The sequence below is a fragment of the Symphodus melops genome, assembly GCF_947650265.1.
Source record: "Symphodus melops genome assembly, chromosome: 19".
NCBI lineage: Eukaryota > Metazoa > Chordata > Actinopteri > Labriformes > Labridae > Symphodus > Symphodus melops.
Window position 1 is genome coordinate 19,896,198 of NC_136709.1, and position 17,126 is coordinate 19,913,323.

The 17,126-nt window shown below is 42.0% G+C and overlaps 1 long non-coding RNA gene across 1 annotated transcript in view; it reads right to left on the minus strand.

The window, feature by feature from the left end:
• Nucleotides 1-275: 275 nt before the first annotated feature.
• The window catches only part of LOC306841003, a 39,110-nt gene continuing 22,259 nt past the window's right edge, over nucleotides 276-17,126 (minus strand). Inside the window, exons 2-4 of the long non-coding RNA XR_013781420.1 lie at nucleotides 2,878-2,990; nucleotides 2,300-2,416; nucleotides 276-557 (exon numbers count right to left, since the gene is read on the minus strand). This is a non-coding gene — a long non-coding RNA (uncharacterized lncRNA). The remainder of the gene's footprint in view (nucleotides 558-2,299; nucleotides 2,417-2,877; nucleotides 2,991-17,126) is intronic.

Here is a 17,126-nt window from a genome sequence, read left to right on the forward strand (position 1 = left end):
AAGAATAATCAAAACTTGGAAAGAGAAATATAAAAACAAACAAAGAGAGACACAAAACAACGGAAAAAAATAACGAAAGCACTGCTAAGAGGGAAACAAAATAATCGCAAAGATGCACAAGAAAACCTCGGTGAAGAAATTGCCCAACAACTCTGGGAATGACCACAAAGAAAACAAAAAGCGTCAAAACAGCTTTGCCAAAAAAAAAAAAAAAACACAAAAACACACAAAACAACAACTTTGAAATATCTTTGGAGATAAACAAAAACATAGATTTTAATGCAGGAGACTGCTGATATAATTAAAAGGTCAAAAAGGACAAAAACGTCTCAATGGTCAAATATGCAAAATACAAGTTTCCGTGTTTTTTTCAGGTGACGTGTGTCCCAACAAACCTTTGTGTTAGGAAAAAAGTTCATCCTCTCCGTCTTCTACCTGCTCCACTTTTCAGAAAACGTGTCCTCAAACAGGCTGTTTGGAGATTTTTTCTTCATGACATCACAAAGGGCAGTAGCCCCTCCCCCAGGTGAGCTTTAAAAAATATAGAACCTAAAAGACTGAGAGTAACATAAATAGTTTAAAGCACATGAAATGTTTAAACCACACACCCACCCACACACACACATACATATACACACACACACACACACACACACACACACACACAGAAATGCCAGGACACAAATTGACCTCAAAGAGGAAAACACAACCATCAAGGGACACAAACTTTAACAAAGCGTCATATATTTACAACACACAGAGAAAGAAAAACAAGACATCAAACTCAGGAACAGAAAGAACTACATGTTGTGTGTCTGTGATGTCGCAGATTGGTTGGTTATCTGCTGCCAGGCTTTGGTTGGAAAATATTGTTTCAGCAGAAAATCCCTTCTCTTTGCAGAGAAGTTTTCTACCTGAAGTCAACGTTCTTTGTTTATTATTACATAGTCAGAAGGAAAGACTTGATTTGTCTTTTGTCTTCAACATAACTAGGACACGCAGAGTGTGTTTGTGATTGTGCACGTGCTGACGATTGGTTTAAAACGATCTTTTCCCCAACAAATCTCTTCAGATGACGCTCTCTCACACAGACTGGCAGCCCTTCCCCGCAGGAACTTTATTTTTCTCTCTTCCTGCAGACATTTCTGACATTTCTCATTCAGCTTGAACTAAATAAGAAAAGACGTCGTGGAGGTTCATTTTTTTGGGGGGGAAATGAGGACAGCAGCACACCTCTTACTCTAAATCAGCTCCATCAGTCGGCTGAACTCCGTCTCACGCTGTGACAGTTGAAAATGTGTGGGTGACAGTACAAACAAAGGTGAATCGATGCGTTACCCCAAGGAAGAGACAAAGAGAGGATGAGAGGAAGACAGAGTGATAAAGAGAGAGAGAGAGAGAGAGAGAAGATGGAGCGATGAAGGTGGCAGTGCGACATAGGGAGTGTGACAGTGTCATGCAGGCTGGTTTCATCGTTTCTCTCCAGCGCCCTAGGGAGATCATTAGCTCACAATATGGAGTCTATCAATCCTCACAGAATACCACTCTCCCCTCCAGATACATGTCCCGTCTGTCTGCCTCAGTCTGTGTCTATCTATCTGTCTGTCCGTGCACATGCAGCTCTTGAATTTGGGATCACGAACAAAAAAAATCCGGTGAAATAGGTTGCATATAAGCTTGCCCTCTGGGGGTCTTTCATGACAAAATAAAAGGAGCCTAAAGAGGAGCTGTCTTCAGGGAAAGATGAACGAACTACACTCGGTGTGCGCTCGTCAACGTCTTGTCTTTTAATTTGACTCGAGGTTTAAGATTGAGGGGGAATATTTTAACAGCAGAACAATGACAAAGATAAAAGCAGAAAACAAGAAGACAGTTTACTTGGTGTTTAAGAAGCAACAGGTTGGTCGTCAGTGAAGGCAAATAAGTCAAAGGAAGGAAGGAAGGCAGGCGAGGAAAATGTAAAATACAAAGACGACTTGGAACAATAATAGTTGTTTATGAAGCATCTGGTACTTATAGGACACAACGGTTCACACACCAACTCTTTAGAAAGTGACTGCTGTCCATTTCCTTTTCACAAGCTAACTGCCTACCTGTCCAACAGGTAGATCAACCCAGCGTCCACAGGTAAAAAAAAAAAACCTTTCGTAGGTTCACCCTAGTTTGGGAACTAAAGCTCTAAAGGTGTTTGACCTCACTATGATTAGACTTTGTCTTCTTTGCTGATTCGTCTGCGCCTGTCATTTTCTCTGGTTTGAATGCGGTCCAATATCTGAATTGTATCAACTCCCAAACTCACCTGCACGCTGTCATTGGCTGGAGAATAACACCAACTCCCCGAGCAGAAACGTCCAGAGTCAACCAGAGCAACACAGAGGAGGACACAGTTACCACCACACGTGTACAGTCTAGAGACCTGTGTTGGATTAATGAGCAGCATTACTTTTCTATGAGTTTACATTTACGGAGAAAGCTACCAACACATTTCCATTACCCGCCATTGCAAAAACATAACTGACATGGTTGGCATCCAATAGCTGTGTTTTAAATGCACTGCAAACTTCACCTCATATTTTAAAGGTCTGACTGAACTTTTCACATCAAAAAGCTTTTAGAAGTTAGAAGACTAGAAAGGAGCCATATGAGTTCATTTATCATTTTTATCCTCCTCTCCTCAAAGGCATGCTGGGAAGCAGGTGAAGCCCATTGACGAGCATATATTATATTAATGCCTGAGTGGATAAAAAAAAGTCGAACAGATTAGTGTTTTTGTTTTCCGAAAGGAACACGATACACCAATGACCCCGATGGCAAAGAGGTGACTGTGTTCCTAATTGGAAAAGGATGTCACACACACACACGCACACACACACACACCAACAGAGACCCTCTGGGAGGTAATCTCTCTTCCTGTTCCAGCTATGCCTGACCAGCCAAGCGGAGCTGCCACCTCATTGTGTCCTTCTGCACCGAGGCTCCGTAAGGTCTTCCTGCAAGCACAAGAAGAGGGAGAGAGACAGAGAGAGGTGATATTCTACAATACGACACACATGACACACAAACTGGGCTGCATGCCCTGCAGTACAAACAAAACGACTTTAGAGGGTGCAAAATCTGTTTCACACTCACTATTTCAGGTGTGTGCATCTGTGTGCGCAATACCTGCAAAGTTGTTTCTTGCATGTTTTTTGTTTTCAAGTTGAGAGTTGAATATTTTTACACCTCAAATGAGCCATTGTTAAAGGGATACTTCACCTATTTACATGAAGCTGTGTATCGTTAGAAACATAGGTAGTAGTGTTGAATGGTCGTGAATCCAGCCCTCATTTTGCCCTGAGACGAGAAAAATATGTTTTTCTTTGCTTGAAAGTTTTCTTCATGTGATGCAAAAAGCGTCATATTGCATCTTATTGCAGCTTCGTGTAAATGGGTGAATCCCTTTAAGTTAAAAAAACCACAAAGAAACATTTCTCAGCAGCACTTTATTTTTCTTGTTTATTGTCCTGCTACAAATCAGACATGTATCAAACAGTTTGACATGTGTGTACAAAGAGAGACAGTGACTCAGTCTGTCAGACTTTACACTGAACATAATATGCAACATTTGTGGGCTGCAAGAACAACAAAGACGAGGCGTCATTTTTCTCTTACAGCATAGCAATTCTGTCCTTCATATTTTTTTTTTTAAATCAAAACCTCTCATTATTGATTGAATCATTTGATTTCTAAAACGTTTCATCTGAAGGACAGATGAGGAGAGAAAACACACGTGAGCATCCAGAAGGCACATGAAGGACAAATAACAAACGATCCAAGCGTTATGAAACTCATACTCAGTGCATCAATGTTTAACAGACTCTATCAATGTAAATGATATGCAGCGCGCGATAAACAACCTCTTTATTAGCCTCTCATCTCCATCACTTATTCTTTCTTTTTCACACTCATTTGCCACACTATCCTGCATCCTCTTTACATCCTTCACTTTTTCTATTCGCTTCACCTGGGAGGTTTTTAAGAAATTCATTAACGCCGTACGTGAGAACACTTCTGGGAGTCTCTATATTGATTTCTTATTAATAGGTTGTTTGTTTTAATAAATTATTTTGTTCTCGGGGCGACGAATATGTTAAGTTAAAATGCAGTTGGTGGAGAGAAATAGCTCGAGGTGTTACAAGCAGCAGAGAGGAACAAATATGAAGATCTTTATTTATTTGATTTTTGTTTTTTTGAAACAGCGCTGAGGTAATTGTTGACTGTCATTTTATACAGCGCGACCTCTCTCGCTCCCCGTCATGCTCTCCGGGAGGCGTGAAGGTGGCAGTCGGGTTCACGTGAGGTTGCTCGAAAAAAAGAGACATGAAAGGAAAATATAATATTTACTTGTTATAGCGGTGTTACTAATATCGCGAGGTGATATGACCTCAAATCAACATCTCGATTAATGAAACATTTGTCCTTGATTGTGATTTTACCCACAGCTGAGTTGAGTTTGTTAAATCAGCTCTCAGTTGGTTCACTCTGTGATGGTAAAAAGCCAACATTAATGGAGCTCTGACGCTCTGATTCACCATGGCGTGATCGCGTCTGATCAGCTGAGACGGCTGCAGGTGTTTAATAAAAGAATAAGAGCTGCCCCCTTAACATCGGCATTTCACACATCATCACCACATGTGAACAAGACGGTGTGTAAACACGCACGCAGGTGAACACAAGTGAGGCTTTTGACTCCAAACTATCAACAACTGTCGGCTCCTTAATGCTCCAAATCCTCTACTGGAGTTTTACAATTATGTTTGAAAAAATGAACTTTGAGACATCCTGTCTTTCAACACTAAACTTAGACTGAACTTTATTGATCCTTTTGGGACGACTCCCTCAAGGAAATTTAGGTTCCAGCAGCATATACAATAAAATCAAAATGTAGCAGGTAACAAAAAGTAACAATATAAAGAATAAGATAGAATAAATAATAGAACACTCTTCCGTTGAAATATATATATACAAAAAAATATGCATGGAAGAAGCAGAAAAAAATATACAAAAAAGGTTATAAAAAAGGCAATGATTATTATTGCGATTATTGCACTTGGTTGAGATTATTGATTATTACTGAAACTAAAACTCTCCCGTTAACAGTGAACACCGAGCGGCCGGTCTGAGAAACCAGCAGAAGACTGATTGACTTTGTGTTGAGCTACAAACAGAACATGAGTGAAAACCTCATCAGTTTGACCTGTTCCCTCCCAGTGCTGTGACCCCTGACCTCCTCCTCAGCCTGCAGCCAGTCGACGTCAACCCCAAACTATGAATGTGAGTCCACAGCAGGTGGTAATAAGCTGCTTGAACAGACAACCTATGTGGCGCACTAACACAGTACTTCCACAGTAAGGCGTCTTTAGCAGCCTTGCGACTCTTGTTAATGCATTATAGGAGCTGTCATCTTGATTCAGTCTATTTACGGCCTTTCTCAAGTTTGTTTACAGCTGACTGTAACTCATGGCAGCAACAGACAGACCATTCCTCTCCTGCACGTATAAAACTTTTACTGGGCTGACAAACTGCAACCGTTGGCTGGGAGGCCGGGAAATTCAGGATGGGAGGGTGCTGGGAAGGGAAGGAGGGATTTATGGCTGCTTGTAAATTTGTCCATCAGAGCTTTCCTTCTTATCTGCTACATTTGCTGTATTGGCTTCACAATGAGCTGTCTAGACTCCCCCACTCCAAAGGAAATCAATTCTACTTTTCGCACGGGGCACTTAAAAATGAAAAGACTTTTTTTCATTTTGGGGAGAAGGAGAAAATAAAAGACGTTGTTTTGGAAGCTGCTAAACACATTTCATTAGTGGATGGATCGTGTTTCACACACAGGCAAGAATTAGGAGGATAAATGAGACGTAACACAGGAAAGGCTTCAGAGATGTGAAATTATGCAAAGCCACAAAAAAAAACAACTCACCTTTCTATCGCACCAGAATCCCACTCATTTGCTTTATGAATTTAACATCATGACTGAATCTAGTCAGCCTGCTCTGTTTGTTCGTAAAGCTGGTGATTATTGTTTATTACTTCAATAAAAACCATACAATCCTCAGCCTTTCTGCACCCATCTGGTATGATGACGACTTAAATATTCCGAGCTGTGCAGCCGTAAAATAAAAACTGAATGAGTCGAAAAATAATGTGTGTGTTTTTTTTTAGCTGGCTAGATTTCCCCCAAAGGTTTATTTTCTTCACACACCTCCAGCTTTGGATTGAGAAATAGACTGGCATTTAAAAGAGGCAGCTCGACCCTACAACAATGATGCATGTAGGATGTTTTTACTCACCTGCATGCACGCACGTCTGCACGCTCACATACACTCCTAAGAGTCTGATCCACACACAAACACGCACACGCCCACACAAACCATGCAAGTACAAACTAATCTCACGCCCAGAGGACATGACATAACGAGATAAACCACCACAATTTTGCATGCACAATAATTACAGCAAAGTATCATACATACTCTGAACCAATTAAGCTAACGCAATTAACTCCGGGGCTGTGGAGGATCTTAGAGGCTCGCTGAACCCTTTTGAGGATTTGTAGCAAGTTTCAGTCAATCCTCGTTTTAAATAATCTCTTTGCGTAGCATGCGACCGTCTGCCTCGTACACCTGTGGAGTATTAGGAGGCCATTTGGCTCTGATTAGATTCTCTGGCTCTGGCGGGAAATCGTGTTTTGTTGTTTCTGCCAAACTGTTTTGCTTCTGCAGGAACACTTTGATCACAAGTTGTCTCTCTTGGTTTTCTCCTCCCAAACCCTTTTTGAGCTCATCTGTGCTCCCTCCTCATGTCTTTCCTCCACGCTCTCTCTCTCTCTCTCTCTCTCTCTCTCTCCCTCTCTCTCTCTGTTCCTGTCTCTCTCTCTCTCTCTCTGTTCCTGTCTCTCCAGGCTGTGATGAAGGCAACTGTAGGCGATCGATACCTGACAATGTGGCAATATCATATATTCTTCCTCTTCTTTAGCAAATTCAATTTGGTCCTTAACATTCCAGTGGCTTTAATTAGATGCCCACGGTAGCAAATTGCAATTTACATTTTTATAGTTTTTCGAGTTAATTAGCTTGCTCGCTCAGCCAGACCCGACTTGTTTATGCCCTCCTCCCATTCTTTTCTCATTCTGCCCCCTCGCCTACTCTTTTTTTTTTTTTTTTTTTTTTTTTAGGCCTTTGGTCGTGTTTTGTTTACAAGAAAAGAAATGAAAAGAAAAGCTTAATGCCGCACAATTCCTTCTCAATAAACCAAATAAAACATTAGGCCTACAAACGCTCCTTTTATTAGCCATTTAAAGTTCGGCTGCCGGGAACAGTGTGTTGTTTTGACTCCATCAGAAGTTTCCCATCCTCAGTGAGCTTTCAGCCTATTGCACACAACATTTCAATATCTATTTTATGCAGATTCTTTTAAATCACCTTTTTGACTAGTTTGGTGTCTAATTGGTTCGTCTCTATCTTTCACCTCTTTCTGATCCAAATGTGCTGTGTGAAGTGTTTTCTGACCCTCTAACAGCAGCAAAGTGAAAATGAGTGTTCACTGTTTCTTCTTGATGGGGCAAACAGAGTTGTCTGGGTACAGCACTGTTGTCAGTTTGTTTCTGGTAAGAAGATGTCTTAAGATTGAACGTAGTGTTTTCCCCTGAAAGTTTGTGTCATGTCAAAGAGATCAGTCTACTGATGTGCACACTATAGTGTCAGTCTGAAGGTGCGGATACAAATATAATGGCCATTCTTATGATGCATCTACAAAAATATTGTAAGGGGGCTGTCCTTCAAGGTACCAGTAACATGATGAAGTTTGAGCTGCAGGTGACGAGGTTTTACAGTTTACAGTAGAATCACTAGAAATGTGTTATTGTGATATTTTTTTCTTCCTTATCAATAACTCTGCAGACAAAGGAGAAAAGATGTTTGAGATTTAGGACGTATGATTGGACAATTTAGTGATCATCAAGTCGTCTGTGGGTCCGTGATAAGAGTCGGTCGTCTGTCCATCTGGTCTGAGGTTGGACCTGTAAATATTAATGGACGACGCCTGAGTTATGTCAGCCAGAGACAAAGACAATAGAGCAGAGGGCTGCTGGGAACACATGGGTGTATATGCAGGTCAGACTAACTGCAGATGAGACGCAGGTGTGTTTGAACAAAAGGCGGAAAACAGAACAATGGCAGGAAGTCAGGACTAGGTATCATCCAACAGCAGCATTTTACAAAATAAAACAGGAAGTGAACACAAAACACAAGAAAACAAAAACGGTAGACTGAAAGAATATCACAGGTTATTTTATTTTAGTTATTTTCTTCATATATTAACCCGACCCTGACTCCAACTATTTTCTACCTGCAACAGCATTACTAATACTCATGTACTTTGGGACTACACGTGGATTCTGGAACGATGTAGAGTACGGTGCAGTGAGTTGAACATGTAGCCGGCACCAGGACAAAAGACAGAACATAAACATCACTGAACACCTTTGCAGCTCTACTTATACATTCATTCCAACTTCACAGTGGGTTCAAAAGTTTCTCTTCAAGCTAAAACACACCCGGGGTTGCCCCAGAAATGAATATCTCTGTGGAGCTGCCCCCTGCCAAAATACAGCCGACCTGAAGTGCTTGCAGCATCCGTGCAAAGAAAAAAGATTGCAAAGTGAGTGCTCTGACCTGCCTCAGTCAAAGAAAAAAAAAGACAAGGCACAGTATCTCCTTGTGTGACTTGTCTGACATTTCCCTCTTTCTTCATCCCAACCCCATTACCATGTTTGTTCTGAAACTAAACCTTCTTTTTTGGATGACAGAAATCCACAGGAGAGCGAGAAGGAGGTGAAGGGGTGGGAGAGAGAGAGAGAGAGAGAGAAAGGAGATGGAAAAAGTCTGTAAGTGTATGAGAGGAAGATCGGAAGAAAAAAAAAGAGAGAGTGAGTCAGCGTGGGAATCAGCCCAGCAGACAGGCGAGTCACCTCTACCGTCAGTCACCGCTCTCCTCCTGTGACCAGAGGACTAAATGAAACAAGGCCTTAGAGGTCCTCTATGTTGTCTTCTATTTCATCCTCTTCCTCCATCACTCTTCATCTCCTTAACACACATCAGACATGGAGCCCTGCAGACTGTGGAGCTGGCTGTGGGACCGAGGGCCTGCCAAGAGAGCATGTAAGCTCTGACCTCCATTACAACACAATTAAACGACCTGTGTCTCTCTCCAAGGTAAGACACTACTTGACTGGTCTGCGTTTCTTTTTTTTTTCCTTTCTCTCTCTCTCTCTTGCCGACCATTTTTGCTCTCTCTTTCTGCACCATGCTGTTGTTCCTCATTAAAACATCACATCCATTTAGTGGCGTCTTCTCTGACACATTACAGCGTGTTGTTATTCTGCAACCACGGCTATCAGAACAGACAGGGGCTAATGTCTATTTTAGCTGCTAATTGCTGGTTTATTCTGATAAGAATGAGGTCAGAAGTTCAGAAAAAAATCCAGCTTTTCTGCTTGTTGGAAAACATCAATAGATAATAAGTTTTTGACCTGTTTTCTGCCGTGGTTGTGGAGATGAAAGATATAAAAGAGGCGGTAACAGTGTCAACGTTTAGACGTCAGCTGTCCGTCTGTTCATTTCACGGATCACAGGATTGTTGCTTCCTGCACTTTTAAATACCACCGAACCAAAGATTCAATCTCTCGCTTTCACACTGAGGCAGTCTTTTTCAATTTGGGAAAGACAAATAACCTCGGCTAAGATCTTAAAGCAAAAGAGGGAGGACAAAAAAAAAGCAGTAGGACCCAATTGCCGAACACAACTAAAGATTTATTTTTAACCAAAAGGCGAAATCCATCAAAATGCAATCACTGGGGGAAAACACAGAGGTTCAAAGGAAGCCGTACTACAGGCTTAAGGATACAAGGAAGGTTGACGTGTAATAAACTGACGACAAGGTAATCACACACAGGTGAGACTAACAGCACAGGTGAAGCCTATCAGGGCAATCAAAATAAAGGAGAACGAGACAAAGAGAGGGAGTAAGACAAGAAACACTGGGGACAAGAACTACAAAATAAAACAGGAAGCAGAGCAGACAGGAAATAGCAACAACTATAAACAAGCTGCTGTATGGGGGGGGGGCTCCCTCCTATAGTCGGGTGGCCCCTCCCCCTCACATATGCACACCTTAAACAGGGTCCTGCAAGTGTCAAGTCCCCTTCTGAGGGTCCGATGGATGCTGGACCCGACCAAAGAAAAATAACAACAACCCCACCTTTACCCTCCATCATATCCTCAAATCAACAGCAGTGGACCTTTGACCCCAAAACCCTGGTTGCATTATACACAAACGTTCACCTTTCACACCAAAACATCAATCCACACATCAACTTATTCAAAACATACCAGACACCCTTCTCAGTTCTCTCACCTCCTTCCACCTTAAAAAAAGCACCATCGTCCCCCCTTCCCTTCTCTCTCTGTCTTCTTGAATCCTTTTTTGTATAATTTAGTCATTTAGTCTTTGCTGGTTGTCGTCTGTCAGCTGATGTCTCAGTATTTTGCAGTATATATTTGTGTGTCTTTGCTGTCCTCCTCCTCTGCTATGTTTTTATTGTCTATCACTTGTACTGATTTCACAATAAAAAAAGAAATGTAAACATTTACAAGAATATACAGAAGGGCAGCAAGAAATATGAAGGAATCATTTTTGTTCGATCTGGAGGCTACATCAACAGAATCGGGGGGGGGGGGGGGGGTTATGTTTTGCAATACTGAGAATGCACAATAAAGGCCTTTATTTTGAAAGTCTGCAGGGATACATTAACACCCCACAGGCTGCATCATTACAGCACATTTGTGGCAGATAACATGCCCTGGGAAGCAGCTGCCGGCTGTGACGGTTCAGTGTTTGAAAGCAGACTTCAGTCTTTCTTTGGAGCTCTTCTTCAGGAGTCTGCTCACCTCTGTTGGAATCCACCTTTCTCCTCTAATTATAGACCGCTTGTTTGTGTATCAGCCCGACTGTGCCTTTGAAATCTGACGGTGTTCTTTGTGTCGCTTTCCTGACAGCTTGTTCCTGTAGTTCTTTTTCGATTTTTGAAGCCACGTTTGTCACATTAAATTGCCGCAGATTGCTGCATCAATTTTGTCCTTAAATCCACAAACAAAAGTGTTTAACGGCACCTGAACACATCGCGTCTGAAAAAGGAGGGCTAATCTCTGCCTGAAGGATAGTCAGGAAATTGTGAGGACGCGGGGGCTGGAGGGGAACCTCGAGCTTCTGACCTGCTGTTCCAGCCTCTATCTGCTAATTAGTCCTGTTCACTAACCAGATGCTTATAATTAAATTTACATGCAGCGGTGAATAGCCGGATAAAAAAGAACAGATCCATCAGGAGGCCCACAAAAGGAGGCGTTCATGGACCATCACATGCTGCGTGAAAATACACAAGAACATAAAAAGCTCATTAAGAGAGACAATAAAGGGAAGAGACCCCCAGAGCACTTCAAACAGCATCTTGAGCTGTGCCCCTGGAAGCATCTGCCCACCTTCATCCCTCCTCTCCCTCCCAGCCTCGTCACGTTTCCTCTGCACCGTAACGTCTCTTTCCCCCCCCCCTCCAACAAATGTGTCTGTTTGCACCCTTTGCTCTTTTACTCCGCACCTGTCCAATGGTGGCTTTTCTGTTGTCACAGGCCAACCCGCTTTCCTCAAGATATCCAAAAAGGGGAAGAATAGAAAAGCTTGTGTTTAAGCAGATTTGGCACAGCGCCCTAGATGGTGGAGCGAGCTGCAGGATCAAAACAACAACACCCCCTACCCGATAACAGAAAAGCCTTACTCTTACTCACGAACTCCCACTTGGATGCTCTGGCTAGTTACTAATTGCTCAGAGCTATTTGAATACACCTAATTAAAACAAATGTAAAGTAGATCATTAGTTGGAAGATGTTTGCTCCCTGTTGTAGGGGAGCTGGCGGCGTGGACACACAAACAACAAGGGCATCCAGCATGGCTCTGTGGTCAGCGACTGCTAAGTTATTCATCAGGAGCCGGGCCAAGAGAGGATAAACTAGCAAGGAAATGCCATGACTGCTTTTCCTGTCGATTATTTTAAAGGCAAACAACGGTTTGATTTCCTGCAGCATGCAGCAGGCTGTCAGGTGATCAAACGGCGCACATACACAGGGCAGATCATCAAAAGTAAATATCAAAGGATCCGACAAGCAGAGGTGTAATTGCAGCTATTTTACAAGAGGTCTTCCCCTCTTCTGAAGATAAATAAACTCCCAGCACAGCAGAGAGGAGGTGTGTGTACAGAGACAACACGCAGAGACATAAGAAGGATCCAGGAAAAAAAATAAAAAATTAAACGGGCCTATTTAAGGTGGACGTGCAATAGCAGGAAGCACAACAGTATCAAAGGTTTACCGTTTGCAGTTGATGGAGCTGCAGGCCGTTATGAGCCGCATGTTTTAAAAGAAGGCGTCATGACTTAGTGGATATTCAACTGTTTAGGATGTAATTAATGGACTGTGTTTCTCTTAGTTATAACACCGTGACTCACACAAACAGTACATGGGTCATTAGAAGAGATGCACCGATTGGAAAAATCTGGACCGATATAACGACAGATTAGCAGATCACCGATCTCAATGTTTGATTCATGACTTCTTTGTTTTAGTGTAAGACCCCCACGATGCGTCATTTTCTCTGACGTTGGACGATGGGGAAAAAAGGGGGACTTCATCCGTCTAATAAAAAAAACTATTCTCTGAATCAGTCGTTAGTTGAACTAGATTTCGGCGTTTAATTGATTTGACACAACAAATAAACATCGGCTACTGACTTCAGCTCACGCCGCTTTATTGGCCGATGTGCCGATAAAGCTGTTAAACCCGATGCATCAGTGCGTCCTCAGACATGAGACTATTATAAACATACAACTAATGAGCCAAATCATCTCCTCATATCTTTGGCACCAAAAACTAAAAATTGATTGAATTTGATTTACAACCCTTTTATTTTAGTTGTGTCACATTCCATTTGATTACTCCCTTGTGTGTAATCAATCAATCAACCAATCAAACTTTATTTGTGTAGCACTTTTCATACAAGGTTGCATCACAAAGTGCTCAACATCTTATACAGCTTACACAGCTCCCTCCCCCACCCCATAAATCAAAAACCTAAGGTGAAATAAAGAGATTAAAACGGGTTCTGACAGATTGAGGTGGAGGGATCATATATTGTGTGTTTAAGATGAGGGAAATATTGGCATACCTTTTATATAAAAGACAAATGCATTTGCACTATTGTGGCAACACTATGTGGCAAAGAGTAGACGTGACAAACAAGAAATATCTTTGATTTGACAGCGGATTGAAGAGAAAAATCAAGGTGGACTGAGGTAAATCAGAGCAGATCCATTCCCCTCTTCAGCAGTGAGGTGGACGCCCTTCTCCTGTGTCAGCCTGTAATTAACTATTGACCGTGCCACCAACAGGAACCAAGAAGCAGTAGACAAAGAACCTAGACTAAAGGCTAATAGCCCGAGAATGTGATACATCCCTTAAAGGCCTTTCCCTCTGCTCCGCTCATCACTTTTCCCAGTTTAGGCAGCGTTTCAAATCCTCACTGCGATGAGCTGCAGCCAGCACACACTGCAACACATTCAGTCTTTACACAATCTACGGATTTGTTTCATCCAAGTCTGAAAACAATTACACACTCATAAGCACTGCCAGCACACTCATAAAAGTATCTCTTTACAAACAAATACACCCATTTAATGTGTGTGAAAATGCAGCCAAGACAAAGCAAGCTCGAAATAGGAGAACCAAACTATGAATCTGGTTTAATTTTGCAACAACAACAAAACAAAAAAAAAACACATTATGTCTGGCATAATAAGCATCATAGTGCAGAAAGGGACACTTATAGGCACACTCTTAACACAGCATATAAACACACACACACATGCCACAGGGACCCTGTTTGTGCTGCCCACAGTCTGACAGAGGCCCATATGCAAAACACACCCACACACACATTTACATGCACACAAGCAGAGAAACAAACAGCCTTGCAGTTATGCACGGCGGCACGCTGGGGTCAGACCCTTCAGGACTGTACGTATGCATGTGATAATAAAGTGCAGTTTTTTTAAAACATCTCACAGACGATTCATTTTGTGTCATTTATTGCCACATAATCGGGTGTGCAATCCAATTATTTTTTAAGGATGAAAGAAGGAAAAGAAAGGATTAAATGGACTGTAAGAGAAAGACTTGAGATAATTATCGCTCTTATTACACCTGGACGTTGGACTCATAATGCAAATTAACAATAATTAACCAGGAGATGTGAGGCGTTTTTTTTCTACTCTTCTATCTTTGTCTGTCAATCATTCTCATCTATATATGTGGAGAATAATTACCACCTGCATCACATCTCCTCTCCACACCTGTAATTACAGCAATGCTTTGCAGGATGTTCAACCACACATTTGATTGAGGCGCTCGTTGTGTGCGAGCTGTCCTCCCACTGCCGAGCTTCAGTTCAGATAGGAGTAAAAAATGTGCATCGTGTGTTCCCGCCCGGCTGGTGGATGAAGCAGGGGAGATAATTCAAAGGCGCGAGGAGAGGACAATCGTTTGGTTTGCTGGTCTCCATGGTGTCCAAACAAGCCAATACATTTTCATAACTGGTGGGTGGACCGTCGTTGGCGCAGCAAGTGAGCAAATGGCTCCGTTTCAGGAATCATGAATATCAATAAAAAAAACAAGGAATGTGAAGCAGGGATATGGAAAACAAATGTCCAGCATGTCCCAGCTCTAGTCTGGAACACAATGTTTCCCAAGGCTCTGATGACTGCTGTTAAACTCTTCATTGTGCCATCTTTATAGAGTGCTAATTAAATGTAAGACAGTTATTAGGTCTTATTATGAAGACCTAATAAGCAGCACACTGACTTTAAAGGAAGAATGTGGGACTCTCTGATCCAGTAGATGTCGCCCTTGAGCGCCAGCGTTTAACAAAAACAAACGTCCGCTCTTCTGATGTCCTGCGCTTGAGCTGCAGTTGCCTGTGCAATGCATTGTTGTGTTAGCAGGCTAATGTTAGCTCACTACGTCAAAGACTGCTACACAGGGAAGCAGCACCAACGATCCAATGGAACCAACATGTGGCTAGTAACGTAAATGGTACATGCTTTACAGATAGTGATGTGCAGTAATATGTGAATGCACAGAGCAGCAGAACTCGGAGCTGGTCCATATCTGAGCCAGCTCTTAGTATAAGCTCCATCAAAATGAGCAATGTTTTAAGCCTACTTTAAAAAGTACAGAGGGTGTCTGCATCCTGCACCCTGTTAGCTTGTTAAGATAAACTAAGAATTTGCAGCACACTCCGCACTGTTTTTTTGTATTTCTTACGATTTCCACCGATAATTTCTCATTGGTGTCAGAGCTCATAATAAAAAGCGAGTTGCAGTTCATCCAAATCTGAGCGAAAGCTTCGAGAGTTTCTTTGGCGATAGCAGATGGTGGAATAAGTGAGAGGCTGATGAAAAACTCACTGCCACGCTCGAGCATGTTTATCATCTTCAGACGGAGGAAACCTCGCCAGAAATGTGACAGTTGTGATGAGAATGTTTTATGTGAGTTTTACTACCAAATCAAGGCAATCAATCATCTTCTCTGGGAACTCATTTTTCAATAGTTTCACTAATAAATCATTATTTATTTGAAAATGATTTATTGGTCTTTAATAATATCTGATGAAGCACTCCAGCATTCCTATGTTTTACCTTCATAAAGTTACGGGGACACAATTTGATTACATTTAAATTGTATTATACTGTTTCATTAAATCTGTGTCAAGCACACGTTTTACCTAAAGTGCTCGACAGCACGAGAGGTCACCAACAAGCTGAGACAAATCCCAGACATACAGTGTACGATTGTATCGATGCCAAGGTGGATTGTCCGCTCAGCAAGCGCAACCTAAGCTCGATAATTTGCGCTCACACTGTGCGTGTAATTTGGGATAGAGCACTGACAGCTTCGTCGATGAAGATACGTGCGTCCATGTCTGTACTGATAACAGGTCTTAAGACGCTCAAGGCTCCGCTTTCACTGTGTGAAAGTTTTGCTGCGAGCCAACCAGAATTTCTTTTGGCATGCCAAAAAAAAAAAATCCATCCGACCGTTCAAAGGAGCAGCTGATGGAGCTGTGATCAGCCCTCATGCCACGCTGCACGGCAAACGACCAGCTTCGGAGTTGAAATTCAGCCCAATTTCAAAAATCATTTTGTGCTTCTTCGGGCTCAATCAGCACAGCGAATCCCCGGCCATTTATGTTAGTCAGAACTCTGTTTGGGCTGAACAATGGATAGATTCAGAGAGGTCGAAATTGCTCAACTCGAGCCTTTTGTCCAACGCCGTTACTGCCACCCTGGAAAATCTCTTATTTGAAGAGACATTTCAAAGTTAAAGTCTATGAATCATTGGGCTCCTATGCAGCAAAAGCAGACAAGCATGAGTCATAAACATCTCGTCTTAAAGCTATTCTGTTAAAATGTTCAAATTGGGAGTCCTTGTTTCTGTTTTTAAACAAGCTGAGCTCACACTGAAAGCTCCATCTTTTAAAAGACAAGGTAGGTCATGATCATGTTTTTTGCCCACTGTATATTTTTCATGATAAATATTGAGACTTTTCAGTTGGAGCGCCGACTGAAACCTTCTCAATGTTCAAAACCTGCTTTTGTAATTTCCCACATTTCATATTTAATGTGCTAATTTTCCATTGTAATGGGAAAACATTAATGAGCCTCAGAGCTGGTGTCCATGTATTAGAATCAGTCTGACTGTTCAGTCAGGATAAATGAGGAAATGGAAAGTGGTCGTTACCTGTTGAAGAGCCGATCGCTTCACATAGTCGATGGACAGTCTTCACCTACAATAGAATTATGAGCGGGATGGATGGTTGAGCCATGACATCGATATCTACTTATCTGTGTGTCCATCTTGAAATGGGCTGAGAGGAGTGTGATTAAAAGCCGGTGTGATTCATGCTTTCCATTCTATTGATCTCCCTAT